The 24875-nt window shown below is 42.9% G+C and overlaps 1 protein-coding gene across 11 annotated transcripts in view; it reads left to right on the top strand.

Moving 5' to 3' along the window:
- Tenm2 (teneurin transmembrane protein 2) overlaps positions 1–24875 on the top strand; it is a 1251952-nt gene that overhangs the window by 838639 nt on the left and 388438 nt on the right. The window lies entirely within an intron of this gene.

The following is a 24875-nucleotide window of genomic DNA, read 5'->3' as shown; positions in this document are numbered from 1 at the left end:
GCAACCGGATGCCACTTAGGGTGTCCATTTGTTTGAAGGCCAGTTCACATTTACTTAAGAAATCATCATTATTATTTTTTTTTGCGTCTGTGTTTGTGCAGTGTCATTGATATTGGTGTGTGTGTGTGTGTGTGTGTGTGTGTGTGTGTGTGTGTGTGTCTGATGTATGTGCAGATTCCTGTGTCTGAGTCCAGGCACATGCAAGCTCCATCCAGCAAGAGTTTTAGGAGACAGCAGACTCCCCAGGTATTGGTCCTCATCTCCCTGGTTAGGACAGGTGTCTTGTTTTCACCATTGCACGGGTGAAATTTGGGGACACGCTTTGGGGAGATTCTCCTATCTGTCTCCCATCTTTCGGTAAGGGCACAGGGGTTAAAGACAAGAGAGCTCCCACGTCCATCTTGCTATTATGTAGGTCATAAGGCTTTTGAGCAAGCGCTGTATGCGCTAAGGCATCTTCCTGTCCATCGGTCTCATTTTTTCAATTTTGGCTTGGATGTAATTTCAAAACCACAGAGAGAGTAGGAGGAATACCCCTACTATCCTCACCCACTCTCCCTATGGTGCGTGCTCTTCTCCCCCCACACCCACCCACCTACGTGGGTCCCTTTTTCTGAGCCAACGTAAAGATGCCCCTCACCATATAGTTGTACCAAGTACCTCAGTGATCCTATTTGTTTGTCAGAAAAAAAGGGCATTATTCACAACCACGGCGGGACTGCCCAAGCCACAGAATTTATCATGGAAATGTTATCCAATCCTTAGGCTATAGCCACATTTCCTCAGTGGCCCCTAATGACATCTCTTTTCATTTCAGAGTTGTATGTTAGCTATCCTGTCTCCTAGGCTCTGTCCACGTGACTCAGTTTCCGTGCTTCGGTCTCCATTTTTCTGTTTTGATCTGTCTTGATGACATTGTAGAATTCATTAGTGACTCGTAAATACACAGATCAGTGTCCAGCCTGGTGAGTTTTCCACCAGCTGGACACCGCCATGCCTCTGGTCAGTGTGAAACTGGAGGGTGAACTCCAAGAACCTCCTCAGCCTTTCACACGGCTGGGCACATCAGGGAGCCAAAGAAACGGAACTTCTCTGTGGCCATGTTTTCACCCTTGCTCTTCTAGGGTTGTGACGGGCCACTGCCTTTTCAAACAGGACGTTGGATCTGTGACCATTTGCTGAGATCCATACCAAGGCCAGCATTTGGCCTAATGCAACAGCATCTGGGGGTGACACTGTCTGTGTCCTCATGGAAGAACTGCTAGCGTTGCCTGTGATGAAGCCTCCGAGCCCACAAGCTTCTGTGAAGTTGGGGATCATTTATCTGTGGCCCTTCTGTACATGGCCCACATCAGTTTTCCCCTATGGAAGCACCGTGCTGGGCTATCATTCAGCATCCTCTGCATACCACTAAGAATGTGGTACCCACCCCTTAGTGCTCTCTTGTTTTCAGTAGTGCCGAGATGCCATGAATGACTCTAACCATTTGCTCTCAGCTCCGGTCAGTGGACCTCACTCGAGCAGGCACTAAAGTTACGTGGGTAAGCTCAACTATGGTTTCTTGTCCTCACAAAGTATCCTCATTTCCCAGCCTGTCCTAGACTGCCATTCAATACACCCCACCTAGCAATTATCTCCGGTCATAATAGCAATCTTATTTTGGTGGTGATTTTGTTAGTGCCCAATACCCTGATCCCACTCTGGGCTTCAGGAAATAGATTCCCCTTGTGTTTGCACCTAACTTGTCCTGACTACCTGGTGTATGATGGATGTTCCTCTTATGCGTGTGTGTGTGTGTGTGTGTGTGTGTGTGTGTGTGTGTGTGTGTGTGTGTGTGTGTGGCGGGGGGGTTGCGATTATCCCTTGGTGCTATCTTCTCAAAATAGTGTAAGAAAATCAGACCATGGCCTAGTCTGAAGTCTGAGACACTTTCAAACCCAATGAAAACCACAGTTTGCACCAAGTACATAGCAATCTTTCCTGCTCTGAGCTTTTTGAAGACACCGCGCTTGCTTACATATTAAGCCTGTAATAAGGAACATCCCAGAGCATGAGACTGGGTTTTGTGTAGCAGGCCCTCACCAAGAGCCCATTTCTAAGAAACTGCTCTGGGAGCCTGGCGCCACCACAGCAATTAAGTTGCATGTTGCTATTTTGGGACAGCCTATATTCACCCGACTGTATTTCTTTCTTAGAAAGTCCCATTTAGCCAGGGCTCATTTCATTGTGAATTCTTAACATTTAGGGGGTGGGGTATGAGATAAAAGTTTGCTAAACATCCAGGGACTGATTTATTGAAGGACATAAAGATTATAGCTGGTTGGCCGGAAGTGGGAGGCTGGGGAAAGCTGTGAACAGGTTGTTTGTCACAGTATCAACAGACACAGAAGCATCTTCTCTGCTTTACTCCTGAGTGAGGACCAGCATATGTGTGTAACTCATTAAAACGGTTAGGGACCATCACCAAATTGTCCTAAAACTCTCAACCATAGAAACTGATTCCCTAGGCTGATTTTTGAAATTGCTTCTTGTACATTAGCAATTTTAGATGGTTTGAGCTATGCCATTTGTTTGTTGTGGCCTTGCCTCAAGTTTGGGACCGAACAGTGATAGGCAAAACCACCAGCACCATTCATGGCTGGGATATTTCTGTCGGCAGAGGGCATCTTTCATAGTGAGAGTGTACATTGAAATATAGGTTTCCTTCCCGCATGCTCGGCTTCCATTTTGTGTTCTCTAGGTGGCTTAGCTATGACTGATAATTCAAGGATGGCATTTTTAGGAGACCCAGTGGGGGATGGGGCGGGTAGGATAAATGTAAATGCAAAAGATACAGCTCGCCCTGTCTTTGAAATCGTTGGTGTGCAAAGAGCTCAACACTGTTTTATTTAAACAAGGTCGGCTTCGACCTTGATTGACTTGCAGTAAATTGCCTGGTACAAGAGGCAAAAGGAAGTGGAGAGAAAAATGGCAATCAGCACCAAATGTTTCACATATTGATTGACAAGCACCAGAGATGTGCTAGAGTAAGATAAATTGGCCAACAGGGCCCATCTTGACAGCTCCCAAGACGGGAAAATTGTTCTTGTTAATTTGCTACGGGAACCTTGTCATTCGTGGAGTGTCTCCTAATTGTGTAAACAAAGTTCGGATTCCTCAGCAGCCCCGATCTGTTATTGGGTTTGGTAATTTTGGGTCTGAATCACCAGGATGTGTTTGTAAATGATGTTTGGATTGGGAGAAAAAGGAAAGCATTGCACCTGCTTTAAACTGGCGTTTTTTTGACTGAAACAGAACAAATCGCTTGGCAGACCTTTCTGATTTAACAATAGATTTAAAGCAAACCCCTTGTGCCTGGGCCCTTCTTCTGTCCATGGCCCATGATTCTCCCTGGCATCCTCTGGCCAATTGTCTTTCTCTGGCCTCAGGTTGAAGTCTGGCCTTTTTCGGGTATGCAAATTTCAATTTTATGGGTTTAGTGATAGCCAGAAAAATGCATCCTAGGCTTTTCTTCTTATCAACACCCTGTGCTTCTTTCTCTGCAGTCTGCTGAGCACTTCGCTAGCTTTCTCTTCCTTCTTGTGCTTGCTTTTTCCCATCACGTGATTTGCAGAATGTCCATCCTGACTCACCCTTTCCCTACACCAGCTGTGGTCTGGACCAGAGAGTGGGCCATTACCAGAGGGAGGTGTCACCTTTCTAGACCCTGGACCACAAGTCAACGTTCGTTCTCTGTTTATTGTTTTTCCAATTTGAATGAAAATTACTTTTTCCTTCTACTAAAGATTTATATGAATTTTTTCTTAATTTTTCCCATGTACAAAACCTCACTGTTGATTGCTTTCTCTCTTCCTCTTCTCATACTACTCTTTCATCAACTAATTCATTCTTGATTGGGCAAGAATGATATTTGTTTTCATTGAAATGGGTTTCATGAACAATAACTCTGAGACCTCACTAATGCCATGCTCTGGAGTACTTTTCTTCTGTCTAAAAAGATATGTTAGTGTGGCGGTATACACACACTCAAGGGCAGTATACACACACTTAGGGTAGTATATACACACTCAAGGGCAGTATGTACACACCCAAGGGCAGTATGCACACACTCAAGGGCAGTATGCAAACACTCAGGGTAGTATATACACACCCAAGGGCAGTATGTACACACTCAAGGGCAGTATACACACACTCAAGGGCAGTATACACACTCGGGGTAGTATATACACACTCAAGGGCAGTATATACACACTCAAGGGCAGTATGTACACACTCAAGGGCAGTATGCAAACACCCAAGGGCAGTATGTACACACCCAAGGGCAGTATACACACACTCAAGGGCAGTATGCACATATCCAAAGGCAGTATGCACACACTCAGGGCAGTATATACATACTCAAGGGCAGTATGCACACACTCAAGGGCAATATATAGACACTCAAGGGCAGTATACACACACTCAGGGCAGTATGCACACACTCAAGGGCAGTATTCACATATCCAAAGGCAGTATGCACACACTCAGGGCAGTATATACACACTCAAGGGCAGTATGCACACACTCAAGATAGCAGCTTAGGAGTGCTTACCACCACCACCCACACTGAGCTTTTCTCCATCTGCATGTAACCACAGTGACTGGCAAATCACCTGACTTAGAAAATGTCCTGAGTCAGAAAAGAGAGGGGAGTGGACAGCAACTCTCAGATTGCTGAAAAGCATTTGTGTCAGGTAAGCTAAGAGTTCTAGGGTGCCTTTTGCAGAACAGTCAGGTGCAGTTTATATGTGCCAAGAATCATTTAAAACATTGAGAAGGGATGAAGATAGAGAAAGAACAAATCTCCAAATAACATCAAAATTTTAAATAATCGACTATTTGAGCTCTATGACTAACAAATTAATATCCAAAAGTAGTCATAGAACATGTCTCCAAAGCTATGGCTTAGCCATACCACCTCACCTCACCTACAATCACACCACCCTGATCTCTCCTGATCTAAAGCTCAGGTCCAGCAGGTCCCATTTATCTATTGGGAAGAAAGCCTTTGTGGACCCTCCTTGAGTGGCATCCTTTTGTTTCTTGCAGATGAATGTGTTTTCTTTGCATCTTGGACAGAGGAAAATCCATAATATCACAGTTGAGATCCTGCATCATCTAAAGGACATGGAGGGAAGGGCATTGGGGAATCTCACTTTGAGATGGAGACAGGGATGTTCCCCTACATCATTTTTAGCTGCTCATGATCTCGTCTTCTCTAGCATCTGCTTCTAATACCCATTTGAATGTCTCTCTGCACAGCGAGCCCACTCCTGCACAAGAAAGCCAGTTTTATTTGCATGCCAGTTAAATCCTCAGCCCCTATGGTCTCCTCAGCAAATAAACAGACTAAATACGAGCCCACTCTCTCTCCTTTCCTCTCTCTCCCTCCCTTCACTCTTCCCCCACACACTGTGATTGTCTGTATGCATGCAGGACCCTGCCCACCTAGGCCCCTGATTCTTTTGAAGATCATGGCTCTCTTAAGACCACTACCAGACTCAAAGGCACTGTCCCGCCTGTCGTCCTTTTCAGCCCTTTGTGAATACCTTCCATTGGGATAAAATTGTATCTCTTCAATGAGAATGTTCTAGACTTTATAGAGTAGAAATCAAGAGCCCCTACTTCCTCATGGTCAAAACCTTGACTTTGGCTACTAGGTCATTAGACCAGACACACTTAGGTTTCATTCAGAGCTATACCCTGTAATCTCCAAAGTCTTGTTATGCATGTTTCTGCAAAATTAGATTTTTTTCCATCCAGTATTTAATGATTTCTATGCTTTACTTTTACTCAAAGTAGAGAACATTACACTTACCCTTTGGATCTCAGTTTGGTTATTGGTACGTCTGGAATCTTTATTCTGTTTTCTGAGAGATACTTGCTTGTCTATCTTTATGTTCTCTAAGGATATGTCGGGGTGACTACTTCTGTCCTTGTTTGCTTATTATGTAAACAATTATGTCCCATTGCAGAGCCTGCTCTGAATCACTGGGGACTTGAAAGGGACTCTTCTGTAGCTATAGTGAATTGCTACATAGGCCCTGATAGATGAATGTACTGTCAGAGTTTTTCTATAATTTAAATATTAAATGAACGACAGAATTTCTAAAAATTCTGCCCTTATATTGAGTGTTCAAGTGCCCATAATGATCAAAGATTTGTGAGTGTGCATGCACGTGCGTGTGCATGCACGTGTGTGTGTGTGTGTGTGTGTGTGTGTGTGTATGAGGGGGAGAGAGAGAGAGAGAGAGAGAGAGAGAGAGAGAGAGAGAGAGAGAATATGCTAGAAACCAAACACAGACCTTGGGCATGCTAGACAGCCCAGCCACTCAGCCACATCCCCAGCTGAGTCTGATCATTGAGGCAATATGAGCCAGGGTAAGGAAGAGGGATCAGTAAAATATGTGTTAAAGCAAAGTGCATACATACGTACATAATACATGTATTATACACATGTACATACATGTTCAAAGGCTTTAAAATACACATAAAATAAGCATCAGATGAGACTTGGGGCCTTTCACTGGGTGGGCCCTGTTATCAAAAGTCAGAACGAACCAGGCAGCAAGCCATGGAGTTGTCTGCGGCTCCTGTGGCAACAGTGGCCGGTCTCCAAGGCTTTCCTGCCCATTCCTTGGCCCACAACACGGCTTTCGGCTTTCCCTTTGGGTGGCTCTTAAGACCTTGACGGGCTAATGGTAAACTATTTCTGACGTTGAGAAAGTTGGGCGTCTCAGGTGACGGGCTTGGGAGCAGGCTAAACACCCCGTTTCCTTTCCATTCCTATCCAGCTGCTATCGGCCAACCTAATGCTGGAGAAGATGGAGTACTTCCACTGACCCTAGCTTGGAAGCTGTTGCTGCTCGAACAATTTGCCACGTGTCTTTCACACGCTAGTGACAGATGTGTCATCTTATAGTCGTGGAGGCCAGGAGGTTATTGAAGGACTAAAGTCAAGGTTGAGTCAGGACTGAATCCCTCACTGAGGTTTTGAAGCTACTACGGCCTGCCTGACTGCCTTGCCCCGCCTCCTCTTCACACCTCCTCCACCTGCCTGGCTGCTGTGCTTACATCTTCTTGAATTCTGACTAGCTTCCTTGCTTCTCATTGCTGTGTATCAAAATCTTTAACTTTCTTTAAGTAATCTCAGATGCAAATTCCCTGCTACCACCTAAGGTGCCTCATATAGAGAGCAGAAAGCCTTTTCTTCTCCCGTGTAGCTAACTTATTTCTGACACTAGATTCTGATTTTCTTTCTTCCTTTCTATGCACACTGAACACGGAGAAAACATCTAGTCACGTAATATATAGACATTTCTCCCTACCCAATCCAGTCAATGCTCCAGCAGACTCAAGCTGGTAGCCACTAAATCAATTCAGTTCTCAAACTACCTACTTAGAGGCGGCCTCAGACCTCAGTTCTACAATGCAGCTACCCAGGCTTTCCCTCAACTCAGATTCTCCATCACAGGTCCCCAGCTGTGACCTGAACTTTCAACTGACCAACCAGCTGCAAACCCGGGACAATTGTTCTGAATAAGACCAAGAGAAAGCACTCCTTGGTGCATGCTATAGGCTTCCAGCTCTGGGAACATAACGGGGATGGAGGGACTTACTGAGGAGGTGACCCCCTTAGGGCTTCAGTAACACAGCAGCCTGCATTTGAGACCTGTACTAGAACATGGGCAGAGTGGAAAGATGAAGCCTGTCCAGGGGGCCAAATTTTAAATGTAATCAATATTTCTCTCTGCTTCCCACATTCCACCCAGAAAAGACCCAGCCCAGCTTCTCACAAGAAGCAAAGTAATAAATATAAGCCCAGCAAGGCAGAGAGTTTCCTGGAGAAGGCGAGGGGGGGGGGTGGCGCTCATGCTGGAAGTTCAAGGCTGTAAGGCTTATGTGTTAGGTTACATGTTGCTTTAAGTCTGAACCTCTTCCCAAACCCTTGGGCTGTGAGGGGGGGAGAGAACTGGACCCTCAGCTGGTCTCCAAGAAAGGACATCACTGGATTTCTGTCGCTGTCATCTGTCCTTCTATGTGTCATCCCTCCCTCCCCACACACATGCAATTGTACTAGGAAGGGGGCCGCTTGTTGGTTCCCTGTCGCTCAACCCTGAAATAATCACACAGAGACTGTATTAATTGAATCACCACTTGGCCCATTAGCTCTAGCTTCTTATCGGCTAACTCTCACATATTAATTTAACCCATTTCTATTCATCTGTGTATGGCCATGTGGCTGTGGCTTACCAGCTAAAGTTCCAGCATCCATCTCCTGCAGGACTCCATGGCTTCTCTCTGACTCCACCTCCTTTCTCCCAGCATTCAGTTTAGTTTCCCCTGCCTAGCTCTGTTCCCTGCACAGGCCCAAGACACTTTCTTTATTAACCAATGGCAATCATAACATACAGAGAGAAATCCCACATCATGCAATTAGCTTTCAAGGCTCATTAAACTATTAAGTGGCTCTGTCGAGTGAAGTTCCAAGGTTTGTGGGACATAGTTAAGATTTAGTTGTCACTGAAAATGCAAAATGATTAAAAATTTGGATTTTCTCATGTTCATTCAGGGAAGTGAGGTCTTTCACACCTAGTCCTGTCCCTCTTAGGGTGCATGAAGCACAATGTATTGCCCCAGTGCCAGGAGATAGATTTTCCATGCAATGCAGCAGCAAAGGCTCTAGCCTTGAAACGTGCTTACAAGGGAATGTGACTGCTTTCACGGAGATTTCCCAGCTTTGAAACTGTTAACCGGAGTAAGTAGAAGCTTGACTGGGGTAGCTGTGGATCAGTGCTGTATCCCCTGAGTGAGAGTGTAAGGGACAGGCTTCAAGAGAGATACCCTCCGCATGAGTGTAGAGGGAGTGCACTCCGTAAGCAAGGGTCAGTTTTATCTTTGTCACCTGACTCATGAATTTGAAATCCTGCTATGAAAATTTTTATCTTTGATGAGAAGCTAAAAGTAATATATGTGCAGAGTCATCGTATAGCTGCAAGATGTATGAGGAGTGAGTTTTATGTACATAGATATAAGAAGTAAATTGCATGTGTAAATATGAGAAATAATTATATTCACAGATGATACATAAAAATGTATCCTAATCACCTAGGATTTTAAACATGATTATCATAGAAATATGGGTAAGAGAACCAGCTATTTCCCATCTGGATGTTCTTTGCCTTGTTGTCTTAAGATACATATTTTTTTAATTTTGTGTTTTTGTATTTTATTTGTCTTATGTGCATTTGTGCACACACATGTTCCATGGTGCTTGTGTGGAGACCAGATAATGGCTTTTGGAAGCCAGGTTTCTCCACCCACCATGTCGGTCCAAGGGATGGAACTCAGGTCATCAGGCTTGTGGAGCAAGCACCTTTACCAGGCATAAGATACGTATTTTAAAGGCTTCCAGTTTGAACCTTGGAAACTAGAGCTAGTAGGTAAACTTTAGACTGTGAAAAACACAAATGTTCAGAGGCTTCAGCTTTGGTGGAAGGCATTTCTGTATTTATGGGAAAAAAAAAACGTGAACAAAAACTGTTCTGTGGTCAAGATCCGGCTGTGTTTCTGCTCAGGACAGCCACAGACTTTACATGTCAGGTTTGACAAGGAGCTGAGAAACAGAAAAGGAAGTAGAAATGGCTGGGTTTGCCTCTTTTTTATGTTTTAGCCATATAAGAAGTCAAAGAATCATTGTTTCCTTCAGGAATGTTGGAGTTACATCAACTGATGCTGTTTTAATTGATTGACCTTATGATTTTTGAAAGCTTAAGGAGACAGCTACTATTAGCTGTTGATTGCCTGTATCTAGGCTACACATGGAATTTTTCCCACTCCGTAATTCTCAACTCCCTATTACCGCAGCTTTGATAAACTTAATAGAAAACCATCAGCAGGGGATGCTTGAAATGATATTTAAATTAATTGAGAAAGACTTCCAATTACGCTATTGGAAAATATATACATATCTTTGTTAAAATTATAGGTCGCTGGCTTGTTTTCAACTTTTGTAGGGTTTTGGGGAGTTTAAACCACTCAAGTCAAAAGTGGAACTAATAAAAGCACAATTGAACTTAATCTATTATGTCAAGATTTACAGTAACAAATGATGGTTCCTCTGCTATGAAGATATCATTAAGCATATGCCAAGCAATTGGCGCATGACTGTAATAGGTTCACGAAGGAAGGGCTTTTGTCTCATCGTAGTCTGTGGTGGTTTTCCCAAGACGCCAGCAGCTTTTATAAAATGATGGTTATATCTCCTCATTATAGAATCTAATCTCCCCAAAAGACATTCAGCAGCTGCAAAACGCTAGCATCTTTTAGTTGTAAATTGTTTTTTATTATTTATCCCTATTTAACTAAAGAAGAAAAGGCCATCAGATGATTTAACAAGATGAGAATTTAGTGGTTTTAACGTTTGACAGCACCCGATTGTTAGCCCAGGCATTGATCTCTTTAGATGTGAGCTTAAGAGTCATTGATGGCTTTTCCCCCCCTCTGTTTTATTTTTGTTTTCTTTCTCTACTGTATAAGCAAATCTGCATGATTGGCTCTTTTATATTTCTTTTTAGTGTGGAATTTGAAGTTGTATTATGGGGATTGCAGAGCTAGATCGGAGAGAACACGAGCAGCCCATTGAAGGTCAAATTGTGCACCTTTATAAGCTAGATTCTTTACCCACAAAGTGATGCAGGAGAAGCTAAAAGAGGGGAGTTTCTGCCTGAGTTACTGGTTCGGCGGTTTGCTGTACTCATCTAGTGGTCAACTAGGGGATACAATTTGAAGACCTTAAGAAAGTCATTATTGGCTTGGGGAGATGGCTCAGTGAAGTAAATGCTTGTTGTCCAAACCTGAGGGCCTAAGTTAAGTTCACTAGCATACACAAAAAATAATAAAATAATAAAAAATAAAGGCCAGGCATAGTTGCAGCAAAGCCTGTAACCCTAGCACTAGGAGGTGGAGACCAGGATTCTTGCAGCTCACTGGCCATGCAGCCTAGCTAACTGGAGAGCTCCCGGTTTGATGAGAGCGACCTGAATAAAAAGGCAGAGAAGACACTCAATGGCTATCTCTGGTGTTTCCATAAATGAGCCACATGGACATACACACCCATGTACACACACACACACAAGATATAAACAGAAAGAAAATAAAGGAAAATACTGTGTTCTGGGACCGCTGTGTAGATCTTAAAAATAAAACGGCACTAATGAGTTTCTCATCACCCCATTGGTAGAACTCTCAGGGGACAGTCAACCAATTTAAATAAATAAGGTTCCAGAACCCTTTGGGAGCTTCTGGGGTGAGACATCCATTTTAATGGAGACTTCCCTTGAGAAGAGGAGATCTTTACTCGTTATCTCCTTTTAAGGAGATGGTTGTGATGTGACTTGGTGGGGACGTCTCCTCTGTTTCAGCTCTAAGGGAAAGGTTTGCATTGCCTTTACAGGACCCGGCACGGTTTCTCGGGAAAGGTTTAAGCGCTTCCTACACCGCTGACACTGATGTCGCTCTAGCGTGTCAGGTCACCCGGAATGAGCTCAGCTAGCTCTCCAACCCGCACACCACTCTCTTCTCACTCAGCCTGTATAGACTGGAGCTGTTTATCTGTGGCTGCTTCCTCTCCAAGCTTTAGAATCTCAACTTTTAGGCAGAAATACTTCCTCCAGCTCTTTAATAAAATATCAGCAGCAAAATCCAAGTAGTAAAAGAAAAAAGGTATTAATCTTTGTATAAATAGCTGCTCCCCGTCTCAGGAGAACCACTGGGAACATAGTACTGTGAGAGTCTGCAGTTCTCCTTATTCAATAATTGCACCAGTAATGCTGTTTACCCTTCCATTTGTATTATTTATATGTCAACCAAAGGGTATGAATGCGAAAAAATAATTTCCCATCACCTATCTCCCATTTTATTTTTCTTTTAAACGCCCTGCAGACACAGTTCTCCTATAAATAATAATAAAAAGGTGCTGTATTAATATTTCAGTGAAGATTCCCATCTATTCATGCACACTCACAAATACATGTTCTTTAATATCTACACACACACCCCTCCCTACAAATTAACTCTGCCTGGGGCTTGCAAGAAAATCAGGTCAAGTTAAAGGAGAAATCAGAGAAGAGGACCAAAATTAATTTACTACACTATACCACATGTGAATATGAGTTTGCAAGGGAAAATGGCTTGTGTTAGGAGTTATTCACTTGTGTTTGATGAGAGCCACTAACTGTGGAGCACGAGCACTAGCACCTAGGCAAAGATGAAAGTTGAACTCTCAGTTTCGATTTTCTTAAATTTCCTTAAGTCAGCCTCGTTGAGTCTGTTCTGTAACGGCCAAAAGTCCTTTTGGTTGCTACCTCCTTCCTATAGCATGGTTTTTGTTTTGCTGGGGGAGGGAGGAAAGTAGGGGAAATGTGACTAAAATCAGAGTTTGCCTATCTTAAAAGAATTTCGAGACTGCAATTGCAATCATTTCCCAATGCTTAGAGTGCTTCTCTGTTGAGCTGTGTCTAAAGCAAGTACCAACCAGTTACAGAAACTGAGCAAGAATTAACCTCGTCAGCCATGTTTGTTCATGAATCAGCAAGGGCTCCTTTCTCTCACACCCACACTCATCCGTCTGCAAAATGTATTGACTTTCCCTTCAAAATGTATCTATATCCTGACCCTTGCCCCTTCTGTCATCACCGCCATCACCCCAGGTCGTGGCCCAATCATCTCCAACCTGGATTGCTGTAATCGCCTCCCTCTGACCTCTTCTCAACACAAGCAACCACTGTGCACTTTCTAAACTGGGCATCAGTTTGAGCCACTCCTACCTCAGAACTCTCCAGCAGCTTCTCACATCACTCAGTGCAAAAACCAAAGACCTCACACTGGCCCCTGAAGCCTCCATCTTCTCTTTCCTCATTCAGGTCCAAACTTACTGGCCTACTTGCTCTTCCTGGGACACGAGCATGCAGCCATCCTGGAACCTGTACTCTTCTGTTGGCAAAAACATGTTTTTGTTTTGTTTTGTTTTTTCATAAACAGCAGCCTGGCTCCCTCCCTCTCTTCCACAAGGTCTCAGGATGAGCACATCTCTATTAGGAGGTCTTCTTTGGAGGCCCAGAATTAAGTAGCACTTACCTCATGACCCATTCGACCATTTTCTGTACTTCTTACCTCTCTCTGTTTTCTCCCAGAACCATATTGGCTTATGAGTGTGTTGTTTATATATCCATAAATACAGAACATTTTGTTTTATTTTTGACTTAATAATCATGTAAATGTAACCCTTATCCTATATATTTTTGTAACTTCTATTATATTTTTCTTTGTTAATTTCATACATGTGCATAATGAATTCTGGTGACTCTTGTCACTCCATCCTTTCCAACATCCTGCCAATCCCTACCCATTTCCCTCTTCCTCATGAGTTTCTTTCTCACATTCTTATGTTTTTGTTTGTATTGTGACACATTGAGTTTGCCTAGGGCCTTCTCTATGACCATAGCTGTTAACTATCCTTTGGAAACTGATGAGTTGAATAGAAGCACACACCCTAGACAATGACTACCGACCTCTTCCAAACCCACCAGCATTCAAAAACTCATCAGGGTGGAGAATGGCCACATGAGCCTCTCCTCGGTCTATGGCTGCCTGATGACAGACAGTCTTTTGTGGACTCAATGCAAGCAGCCACTGTTGCTATGAGGTCATAATTGCAATGGCTCTCATGCTCAGGAGAGCAGAAAATAGAATTCCATTGTATTTTTTGTTATTCAATAATGCCTTTTGTTTCTTTCTATTCTTTGAGAATTTCATACATGCATATAATGTACTTTGGTCAAATTCGCCCCAATCCCCTTCCCTCTGATTTTCCTTATCCCTCCAATAGATTCTCTCCCAATTTCATGTGCCTGTATGTATGGGTACAGGGCCCCCTGGGGTACAAAGTCCCCTTCTAGAGCATAAGTAACTCTGAGGGGCCACATCCCTGAAGCAAGCTGATCCTCCTTCACCCGGAAGCAATCAATTGCTCATAACTTCTATTACGAGCTAGCACTGAAAAGCCGTGACCCCTTTTCCCATGTGTACTCAGATTTTTGTCTGGCTCAGTCTTGCACAGATCTTATGCATGCTGTCATAGCTGCTGTGAGTTCATGTGTGTGATGGCCCCATTGTGTCCAGACACAGTGGACAGCTACAGTGAAACAGCACTGTCTGGACATGATAGGAATCTTACATTCTCTCCGCCCCTTTTCTGCTTTGTTCCCTGAACCTTTGAGGCAGTAGTTAAAAGTCGGATGCTAAAATGTCATGTATCCTTAGCACATTGTGTGGCCATGAGCATTTACAATAGTTCATTGTAAGGAGGGGCTTCTCTAAATAGACTGAGCATGGCTTTTGTCTACTGGTATAATCTTAAATATTTAGAAGGCAGTTTGACACTATGTCAGTTCAAACTAGTAAGTTTTCTACCTAGGGCCTATGGCCTCCTCAGCTACAGGTTTTTACTATGTTTATAGTATCTGGCATGAGTTCTTTCCTATGGAGCCAGCCTCAAACCCAATCACAGAGCGGTTGGCAGTCACCATAACTGCCATGCCACTATTGCCTCATGGTGCGCCTCAAATGACAAGTGGGTATTATAACTGACGAGATTCACATCTGGGTGAGACATCAATGCCCTTTCTTCTCTAACAGCTTACGGAATACCTGCTGGCACAACGAAAGACAGAAAACAAATTATACTGAGCAATAGGCACAGAAAGATAAATGTTACTCCTATATCACATGTGGATTCTAGCTTTAAATCTTTCGGTTTGTATTTTTAACCTTGAATACTGCCATTTCTAGGAAGCTAGAGAGGGGCCATTAGGGAGTGGGATGCTTTAGGGAGTGAGGACAGTACAGGATAGGCTAGTGGGAAGTGCAGAGGAGTAGTGGAGGAACAAGCGTAAGCAGGTGGGAGTAGGGGATGGAAGAGATGAGAAGGTATTGGGAGTGGCTAACAAAAGTGAAGGATGGATAAAGAGGTCATGTGGAATCCAACTATTTTGTGAACCAATTTAAAGTGTGTGTTAAAAAAATCAGAATGGAGCTATCATGCCTAAGTGGATATGGCTGTTGCTAAAAGCCATGGGTTATTAAACCAAACCCCAGTGGCAGATGTGGGATACTTCCTTATGAATTACTGATCAGGGAAGTATCAGAGCCACACAAAACAAACTATCTCTTGTTGTTCCTCTTCATTGCCTGCCAGAGGTGTTTACCAAGACCCTATTCCTGAAGACAACATGCACCTAAATTGCAAAATATAGAGAAATCAGGCCAGAATTGCATTCTGATTTTTATGCTATCTTAATATGATTTATTTGTTTGTTTTGATTTTTGCCTTTCTTCAGAATATAAGCTCCAAGAAAACAAAATTTGTTTTTTTTAAATCTCATAGCCTTAATCCATACCATTCTGAATGGCATATATTAGGTAATAAAAGATTATTTATTGAGAAGATAGAATAAAGAAGTAAAGGAAAGGGGAAATGAGAACAGAGGAAAGAGAAAGAGAGGAAGAAAGTGGGGAAGGTAGGGGGAAGGCAAAAAGGGAGGAAGAGGAGAAGGGAAAGTGCGAAACCTCTTAGATTGGCTAAGAACTTGGGTGGAAATTCCCTGGTGCTCTTTATCTTCTGCACAATCAGTCTTTGCTAGGTAGAAGCTATTTTAGTTTATGGACACATCTGCCAACACCTCTCTTTGCAAACGACATGACTGACTAGTCTCCTGAGATCACAGGGAAACCCCGGTGGGGCGAGGGAGCCCACCATTCCAGTTTCTCCCTGGGCATTGCCCACCTTCTCCCCCCACTTACCAAATGAGGCAAAGAATGAATCCTTACCTCACAGGTGAATGTTAATTACTGTTTGCACCGTGCTTTGAGATCCACAGATGAAAGCAGTCATAAAAACAAAAAAAAAAAGTGTTATTACATCGAGAATGGTTGTAGAGTCTCATTTAGCTCTGGAAACCGATCAAGCAGGAACGTTGAATCATGAGATGCAGGATGGCTAAATATTACACTTGTTATAATTAATTTGAGCTTAAGTTTCAACATAGTGACATGTTTCTTTTAAATAAAGTTAACTTCTCTAAGGGTGAATACATCTATATGGGTCTTAATTTTCAGCGGGGAATGAATTTTTTTCAGATATTCAAAGGACAGGGAGAAAAATACATCTCTGACTTCTGTTGGGAAAATACCTGGGCAAGTGGCTTACTTTTCTCTTTGACCCCAGGAGCCTGTGACAGAACGCTTACAAAATGATGGGACTTTAGATCAGGTGAGGAATTTGAAAGGCCTAGAATTCTTTCTCGTGGACCAGCAGAACATTGTCTCTCTGGTGACCAAGGCTGAAATAATTGCCATGATTCTGAGCCTGGTACCTTACAAGGGTGCCGACTCTGGTGTTAGTGAACAGTCATCAGAGAGCTCTCTTTTCCCATTTTGTCTACAGTTATGTAGTAATCCCTCTCTGCACACAGACTCTGGTAGGCCCCCCGGAAGAGGGGAAGAATTCCAGATGACAATGATGTAGATTCTACCATCACCTAGCAAGAGGCTGAAAGAAAATAGTTATTCGATGAATGTGTGCAGAATGAATGATCAAGAGGCTGGCTAGTACCCTGGAAAGAATGATGGAGCACAGGCCTATGGATTCCCTAACCTTGGGAAGAGCTCTTGATTGGGGGACCTCCATAAATGCAGTATACAGAAGGCCTAATCTGTCTTCCTTAACTTTCATCATTTCTAGCTGTGACAGCTAAGCCGACTCACGGAAGTCCATTTCTTCTTCCTTGGGTCATGACTCGATTATCTGAGGCTTGCTGCACCTTCCCCTAACTCTTTTCCTAGATCAAGAGCTGGACAGCCTTTCACCTTATTTCCACTGCCCACATCCATCTTAATTTCCTCCCCTGGGCAACTCAGTGTCTTATCCAGGCTCTAAAGATATGATCAGCGTAAAAGGAAAAGGACCAGGCAGCTCCGAAGTGCTCATGTCAGCGTGGTGTGCTGTAGGAGTGTCCTTCCTGTGCCAGCTCCTCCTCATGTCGCCCATTGCATGGACCTCTTCTTTCAGGGGACACATGCGTGCATCCTGAGGAAACCCAGAATTTTAAAGAGCATGGTTTGGGCAATAAAAGCATGATGTTACACTCATGTATGAAAAGGGTATCTGTCTTACACATGCTACATTACGACTGTAGAATTCTTACTCTGTTATGATTTCCTGGGAAGCCAGGTTTTCTTTGTGTTAGGTTAGACTTTGGGTTTTCTGCTTGTCTCCCAACTTGAATATCAGGGAGGAATATTATTGGAAGTCAGATTCTTCAACTTAGGTCAACAGCCTCCTATGAGGTCTAGAACACACATTCCTTTCTTTCTGAACCACAATTTTATCATCAACAAAGTGAAGCGTTGGGTCAGTTAGCTGCCCTGAAGTTTCCTGCTGGAACTAGTTGGATGGGTTTGTAAATAGATCTCTTTGACTTTCCATAACTCATTCTATGATTTTCCCCCCTTACCTCTGTGGAAGAATACTAGTTCAAAAGCTACTCCAAATAAAGGAATTGCATAGGGGGGTGAGCAGAAGGTCAACTCTAGCCTCAAATTCAAGGCTTTACAGCAGAACCACTTGTGAGATGTGTGCAAGGCACCGTTCAATATAGCCTTTGTTCTGCAACTGTAAAAGATGGCCTTGTTTCCACAAGGAGGAAAAAGTGTGAGTCGCTCACATGCGTCAGTAGCTCCTAGGTCCCACCACCTCTGCCACGATGACACTTGTGGCTTGCACACACAAGCCTCCCTGTGCAAGACTACAATGGCAATCCATCATGCCTCCTGGCTCCCAAATTCCTCACTCACTGAGGCTTTTCAGCCTCTCCACCCTGCTTGGTAGTTACATCTGGCTTGGCAACTCGGATTACTTGAACACAATCCCTGCTTCGCCTCCTAGCAACCATTCTTTGGTGATGCCTACTGAAGTCTCTTCCCACGTCCCTTTCTGTGTGATTCCTTCTTTTTCCTTTCACTTTCAATGTCATTGCTGCCTTAACTTCATTCAAAATGGCTCCCAGCGTCAGGCATATGCACTACAGGGTTAGGAAGGGAAGATGCTCCCAGTCCTATGTTAGTGATTGTTATTTCAGTGCTGCAGAGAACAGTGCCCGGGGTGGTGGCCAGGAAGCACTTTTATTGTAGCCAGCCCTTGCCTGTGGCTTTGAGGCTCTGTTCAGAACCCCACAGGTGGTTGGGAGGACAAAAACTCTACCCAGTAGCTGTGCAGTGAGATCCCTTCTCCCAGGAGTGCAGGAGCCAAGCTTTCCATCGTGCCTTTCAAAGACCAGATTGCATCTGGGCCCGGATGGCTGTCATAATGTCAGCCCACTTGGCATTTACCTTCTTTTCCCAGGCTGACCTCTGAAGATAGGGGCAGGCTCTGGGGGCATTGTTCTAACCATGCACACGCTCCAGCCATTGTTTCCACAGAGGAGAGCTGCCGGTTCCCTTCCAGGCCAGCACTGTAATTTTATCAACTCTGGCTCAGAGAAGCCTATATTTATAATGCTAATTAGGAGGGCACACATTTAATTTGAGTGGAAGACTGTTTGTATCTCGCTGAGCCTGATAGCACAGGGCTCAACCGACAGCACTCAGAGGCAAAGCAGGCCTTTCTCCCTTCTCCAAGTATTTGAAACAGGGCTTACTCTTGCCAAACAATTTCTCTGTTGGATTAAAAAAGAGAGAGAAAGAGGGAGGGAGGGAGGGAGGGAGGGAGGGAGGGAGGGAGAGTACTGAATGCATTGGAGCTCAGAAAACTTTGCATTTATCTCCTGCCTGCATAATATATTCCTCTGTGCACTGAGAAAACGTGCGTCTTATGTTATCTAATTGTTTCCTGACACATTTAGCAACATTTCACACTCTTTAAAGTGACATTAACATTGCTGACAGTGGAGGTACTTTCATTAGATGGGCTTTGAGTTGTAGCCAGTATGCACTGCAGGTCTTCAAAAGGCTTGTAAAACGCAAGGGAGGCATTATTTATGAAAATAGCGCCTTCGCCAACACTGCCTGTGGGTGCATATTAATTTTGCTGACACTGGTCAATTTAGGGTGTGTGTGCGTACACACACGCACACACACACACAGACACACGCACACACCTTCTTGTCAGCTTTTGACATCAGAGTCCAGTGACCAATTTATGAAACCCCTTTCTGATCACATATTTTTCAACAACAACTAGCCAGTGTGCCAGCTCAGTTACAAATTGGTCATTTCATACCAACATTAGAGACTGAGTAACCATGTAGCCGATTCAAGGTGAGCATGGCCACCTGCCTCCAACTATGGCAGCCATCCTCTTCTTCTCCCTTACAGCTTGCCCCTGGCTTTTAAAAGGCTGCCTTCTAAAAACTGTTCAGAACTCCAAGCTATCTGCATTGATACATAGTATTCCTGAAGAGCGTTTATAATGAATCTTTTGGAATCAAGACTTCCACAGAGACAAAGGGAGAGAAATGTAAAGCCTTATTCTTCTGAGGTCCCTGGGGAAAAGAAAATGAAGCCAAGCCTATAGAAGGTCAGAAAAATACAAGTGTATATGTCTACTAGGATACAAACGCTCATTTGAGGCTGGCCTAATTATTGATTCCCACGGGACTGAGTTTGCTCTCTATTGCTGTGATAAACACCATGGCCAAAATCAAAACGGGGGGAGGAAAAGGTTTATTTGGCTTGCATGCCCTGATCATGGTCCATCATGAAGGGAAGTCAGAGCAGAAACTCAAGGCAGGAGCTGAAGCAGAGGCCATGGAAGAACGCTGCTTACTGGTTTATTTCCCGGTGCCTTCCCCAGTCTGCTTTCTTCTACAATCCAGGACCACCCATCCATGACTGATGCCACTCACAGTGGCCTGAGCCCTCCCATATCGAATACTGATTTCAAAATTACCGTCCCAGACTTCCTCACTGGCCAATCTGATAGAGACATTTCCCTTCTTCTCAGATTACCCTAGCTTGTGTAGAGTTGAATAGGGGAACGCTAACCAGCACAGCATGCTTGTCAGGGAAGCAGAACAATATTTAAAGATGATGGGATTTAAAGCTGACCGGGGAACTCACTGCAGACCATTAAGTCCCCTCCACACTGCTTGCCTTTCCAGCCAGACATCCTGCCTCAGCCTCCATAAAATGCGCGGAGTCCTCCCTCTCTGTATCTCCAGCATTGAAGGACACCATGCAGCCATTGTCACCTTAATTTTACCCATTATTTACTGTGTGATTTTTATTATACCCCTAGATCTCTACAAGCCTCAGGTACTCCCATAAAACAGAAATGATAATAGTACCTGCCACATAGTCGCGATGAAAGGATTACATAGATTCTCAGCCATGAAATAGACTAACTATATTGCGTAGCACATTATCAGCACTCAATATTCAAGCACTGTAAACGAATGTTAGTCTCTTTCACTGTGGTAGCGGCACCATTGCAGCTAAGACTCCAGTCTTTATCTCGGAGAATTTTTTTTTCTTTTGACTGAGTTTTGGTAGGTAGAGTCTCAAGGCATCTAATCTTTACCATCTTATTAAGGACCATCCAACAAGGAATAAGCAGCCTGTGCGGATGTTGGCAGCCAAGAGATGAAATAGTTCATGTATCTGCTGCCCAGAGCTCGTGTTTTATCTTTGCTGTCCCTAAAGCACATAGCAAAACACAGACATACGGGTGAGAACTGTTTGCTATCTGCAGACAAAGCCTTGGAAAAGGAATGCCTCCAATAATGGGAGTGCAAGCCATTACCATTTGTAGAGCACTTTAACATTTGCAGTGTGCTTTCATATATGTTATGATTTAATCCTCAAAGGGTCCTGAAAGGGAAGTACTACATCCATCTCCTTCCCTTTATGCATGATAATAATACTTACCATTTACTTCAGAAAGTTCACATAAATGTCTCAGTTAATCCTTATAATAGCTGGTGAGGAATGTTTACACACATTTTGTTTATCAACAGTTGAGCCCAGAAAAAAAGAGAGGGGACTTGTCTAAAGCCACCCGGTGGGTCAATGACCAAACTGAGATGTGTGTTTCAGTGTGGCTCTGATACCAATTATATTATCATTCCAGTAACGGGTACCTCATACCAATCTTTAAATAAAGATTCATTAAATTCCATCCTCATTTTCTCGGAAGGATGGCGTGAGCCCTGGAGCCTGAATAGCTGAGTTCAAATTCTTCCTCCCTTTCAACTTATAGCCCACGTCATCATTCAGCTACCTCATCCTTAAAACAAAAGGTTTCTTGTGAGATGAAATTTAAGAATCTCGGGAGGCAGAGACAGGCGGATCTCTGTGAGTTCGAGACCAGCCTGGTCTACAGAGCTAGTTCCAGGACAGGCTCCAAAGCCACAGAGAAACCCTGTCTCAAAAAACCAAAAAAAAAAAAAAAAAAAGAAGAAGAAGAAGAATATGTATAAGAACTGAAATCTTACGCCTTGTGAAGCAGGAGAGCTTGACTGATCTCGGGAACTGGCAACACTGTTTTCACATTCCCCTTTTACTGGAACCTGCAGGAGGACCATGCTAAAGCGAATGATACATTAAGATACATTACGAAGCATGTTTGCTAACACAGACTTTGGAAATGAGTCTTTAGCATGGACGTAGGGATTTTTCAGCCTTTCTGGAGAACTTTTCTTCCCACTCACTGTTTGTAACGACTGTTATATTATGGAACTGGTTTAGGCAGGGCAGGGACACCACTCAGTGTGTCCATTGTCTTCTGCCTGTTGCTCGGTTGACTTAGAAAAGGACTGCAGTACCCACACAAAGCAGAGACTTTATTCTCCTCCATTTGGTTCTAAATAGGCAACATATATTTAAAATCAGAACCAATTCTGTTCTTGCCATGCCTACATTATTGTAATAACTAAACTGCTTTTTGTTTCTTTTCTAAGTTCCTAAAACCAAAGACAAACAACTGCAGTGCCTAGCAGCGAAGTCAACACTAAGAACATTGATACAAATCTGCTAAGGTTTTGTGAAAGTATTATAATTGACCAATCATGATGCGATTCATTGTGTGCGAATTTTGGCTGGGCAGAAGTATAATCCATGGTCTCTGTCCTGTGCCACTCAGGGCCTCATGAAAGACAAATACATAGGCTCATGTGCTCCAAGAACGATGGCAGAACGTTAGTGTTCATTGTCTCAGACACCAGTGAGGGAGTAGTGAAAACTTACTTGTAGGAAGGTGGTCCATGATCAGAAAACTCTAGGGAGGTTGGGATGGATGTTGAGATCACTGATTTATAAAGGGAAGATGTTATATGAACAGCGATGGAGAAAATGAAGGAAATACAAGGATTCCTTAGTACATTGCTTTGCTGCATTTAAAAAGTAATGGGGGAGTTCTATGCAAGAATTAAATCAAGGAGGCCTGAAAGACAGAAAGCTCAATGAGGAAAGGTGCTATGCCAAGCCTAATGACTTGAGTTCAATCCCTGGGACCCACAAGATAGAAGGAGAGAATTCCTTTTTTAGTTCACTTGTTTTTAGCTTTTTAAAATTGTTTTATATTGAGCTATATTTTTCTCCACTTTCCTCCCTTCTCCCCCCCCCTCTTCTACTGTCTCCCATGATCCCCATGCTCCCAATTTACTCAGGAGATCTTGTCTTTTTCTATTTCCCTTGTAGATTAGATCTATGTATGTCTCTCTTAGGGTCCTTTTTGCTGTCTAGGTTCTCTGGGGATGTGAATTATAGGCTATTTTTTACTTTTGCTTTTGTTTTGTTTGCTTGTTTGCTTTATGACTAAAAGCCACTTACGAGTGAATACATATATTTGTTTTTCCGGGTCATAGAAAACAATATGATGTTTTCTAAATCCATCCATTTGCCCACAAATTTCAAGATGTCATTTTCTCTTTTCACTGTATGGTACTCCATTGTGTAAATGTACCACATCTTCTTTATCCATTCTTCAGTCGAAGGGCATTTAAGTTAAAGGTTCTGGCTATGACAAACAATACTGCTATGAACATAATTGAGTACATGTCCTTGTGGCATGATTGAGCATCCTTTGGATATATACTCAAAAGTGGTATTGCTGGGTTTTGAGGTATGTTGTTTCCTAATTTTCTGAGAAATCGCCACACTGATATACAAATGGGCTGTATCAGCTTACATTCCCACCAGCAATGCAGGAGTTTTCTCTTTAGCCCACAACTTCTCCAGCATAAGTTGCCATCAGTATTTTTGATCTTGGCCATTTTTTCAGGTGTAAGAGGGAATCTCAGAGTTGTTTTGATTTGCATTTTTCTGATGACTAAGGATGTTGAGCATTTCCTTAAGTGTCTTTTGGCCATTTTAGATTCAGCCATTGAGAGTTCTCGGTTTTGGTCTGTACCCCATTTTTTATTGAATTATTTGTTCTTTAATGACCAATTTCTTGAGTTCTTTGTATATTTTGGAGATCAGCCCTCTGTCTGATGTGGGGTTGGTAAAGCTCTTTTCCCATTCTGTAGGCTGCTGTTTCGCCTTGTTGACCATGTCCTTTGCTTTACAGAAGCTTCTCAGTTATTAACTGATTCTCTCAGTGTCTGTGCTACTGGGGTTATATTTACGATGTGGTCTTCTGTGACAATGTACACAATGTTCAAATGTACTTCCCACTTTCTCTTCAGTAGTGTGGTACAGTGGTTCAGTGTGGTTGGTTTTATGCTGAGGTCTTTGATCCATTTGGACTTGAGTTTTGTGCATGGTGATAGATATGGACCTATTTTCATTCTTCTACAAGTTAACATCCAGCTATGTCATCACCATTTGTTAAATATGCTTCCTTTTTCAATTTTATATTTTCTGCTTCTTTGTCAAAGATCAGGTGTTTGTAAATGTCTGGGTTGATATCTGTGCCTTCTACTTGGTTCCATTGGTCCTCCTGTCTGTTTTTATGCCAATACCAAGCTGTTTTCATTACTGTAGCTCTGTAGTAGAGTTTGAAGTCAGGGATTGTGATGCCTCCAGAAGTTCCTTTATTGTACAGGATTGTTTTGGCTAGCCTAGGTTTTTTGCTTTTCCATTTGTTCCATATGTTATTTCAAGGTCTGTGAAGAATTTTGATTTTGTTGGGCATTACATTGACTCTGTAGATTGCTTTTGGTAAGATTGCCATTTTTACTATGTTAACTCTCCCTACCCAAGGGCACGGGAGATCTTTCCATTTTCTTGTGTCTTCTTCGATTACTTTCTTCAAAGATTTAAAGTTCTTGTCAAACAGGTCTTCCACTTGTTTGTTTAGAGTTTCTCCAAGATATTTTATGTTATTTGTGACTATTGTAAGAGGTGATGTTTCTCTGATTTCTTTCTCAGCCCATTTATCATCTGTGTATAGGAAGGCTACTGATTTTTTTGAGTTAATCTTGTATCCTGCTACATTACTGAAGGTGTTTATGAGTTTTTGTATGTTGAACCATCCCTGCATCTCTGGGATGAAGCCTACTTGGTCATGGTGGATGATTTTTCTGATGTGCTCTTGAATTTAGTCTGCCATTGTTTTATTATTTTTGTTCATGAGTGAGATTGGTCTGTACTTCTCTTTCTTAGTAATGTCATTGTGTGATTTGTGTATCATGGTAATTGTAGCCTCATAAAAAGAGTTTGGCAATGTTCCTTCTGTTTCTATTATGTGGAACAATTTGAGGAGTACTGGTATTAGTTCTTCTTTGAAAATCTTATAGAATTCTGAGCTGTAGCCATTTGGTTCTGGACTTTTTTTTTTT

This window comes from Microtus ochrogaster, chromosome 7, assembly GCF_000317375.1.
Source record: "Microtus ochrogaster isolate Prairie Vole_2 chromosome 7, MicOch1.0, whole genome shotgun sequence".
NCBI classification, from domain to species: domain Eukaryota; kingdom Metazoa; phylum Chordata; class Mammalia; order Rodentia; family Cricetidae; genus Microtus; species Microtus ochrogaster.
Note: the sequence above shows the minus strand (reverse complement) of the source record. Positions and strands in the feature narration are given on the sequence as shown.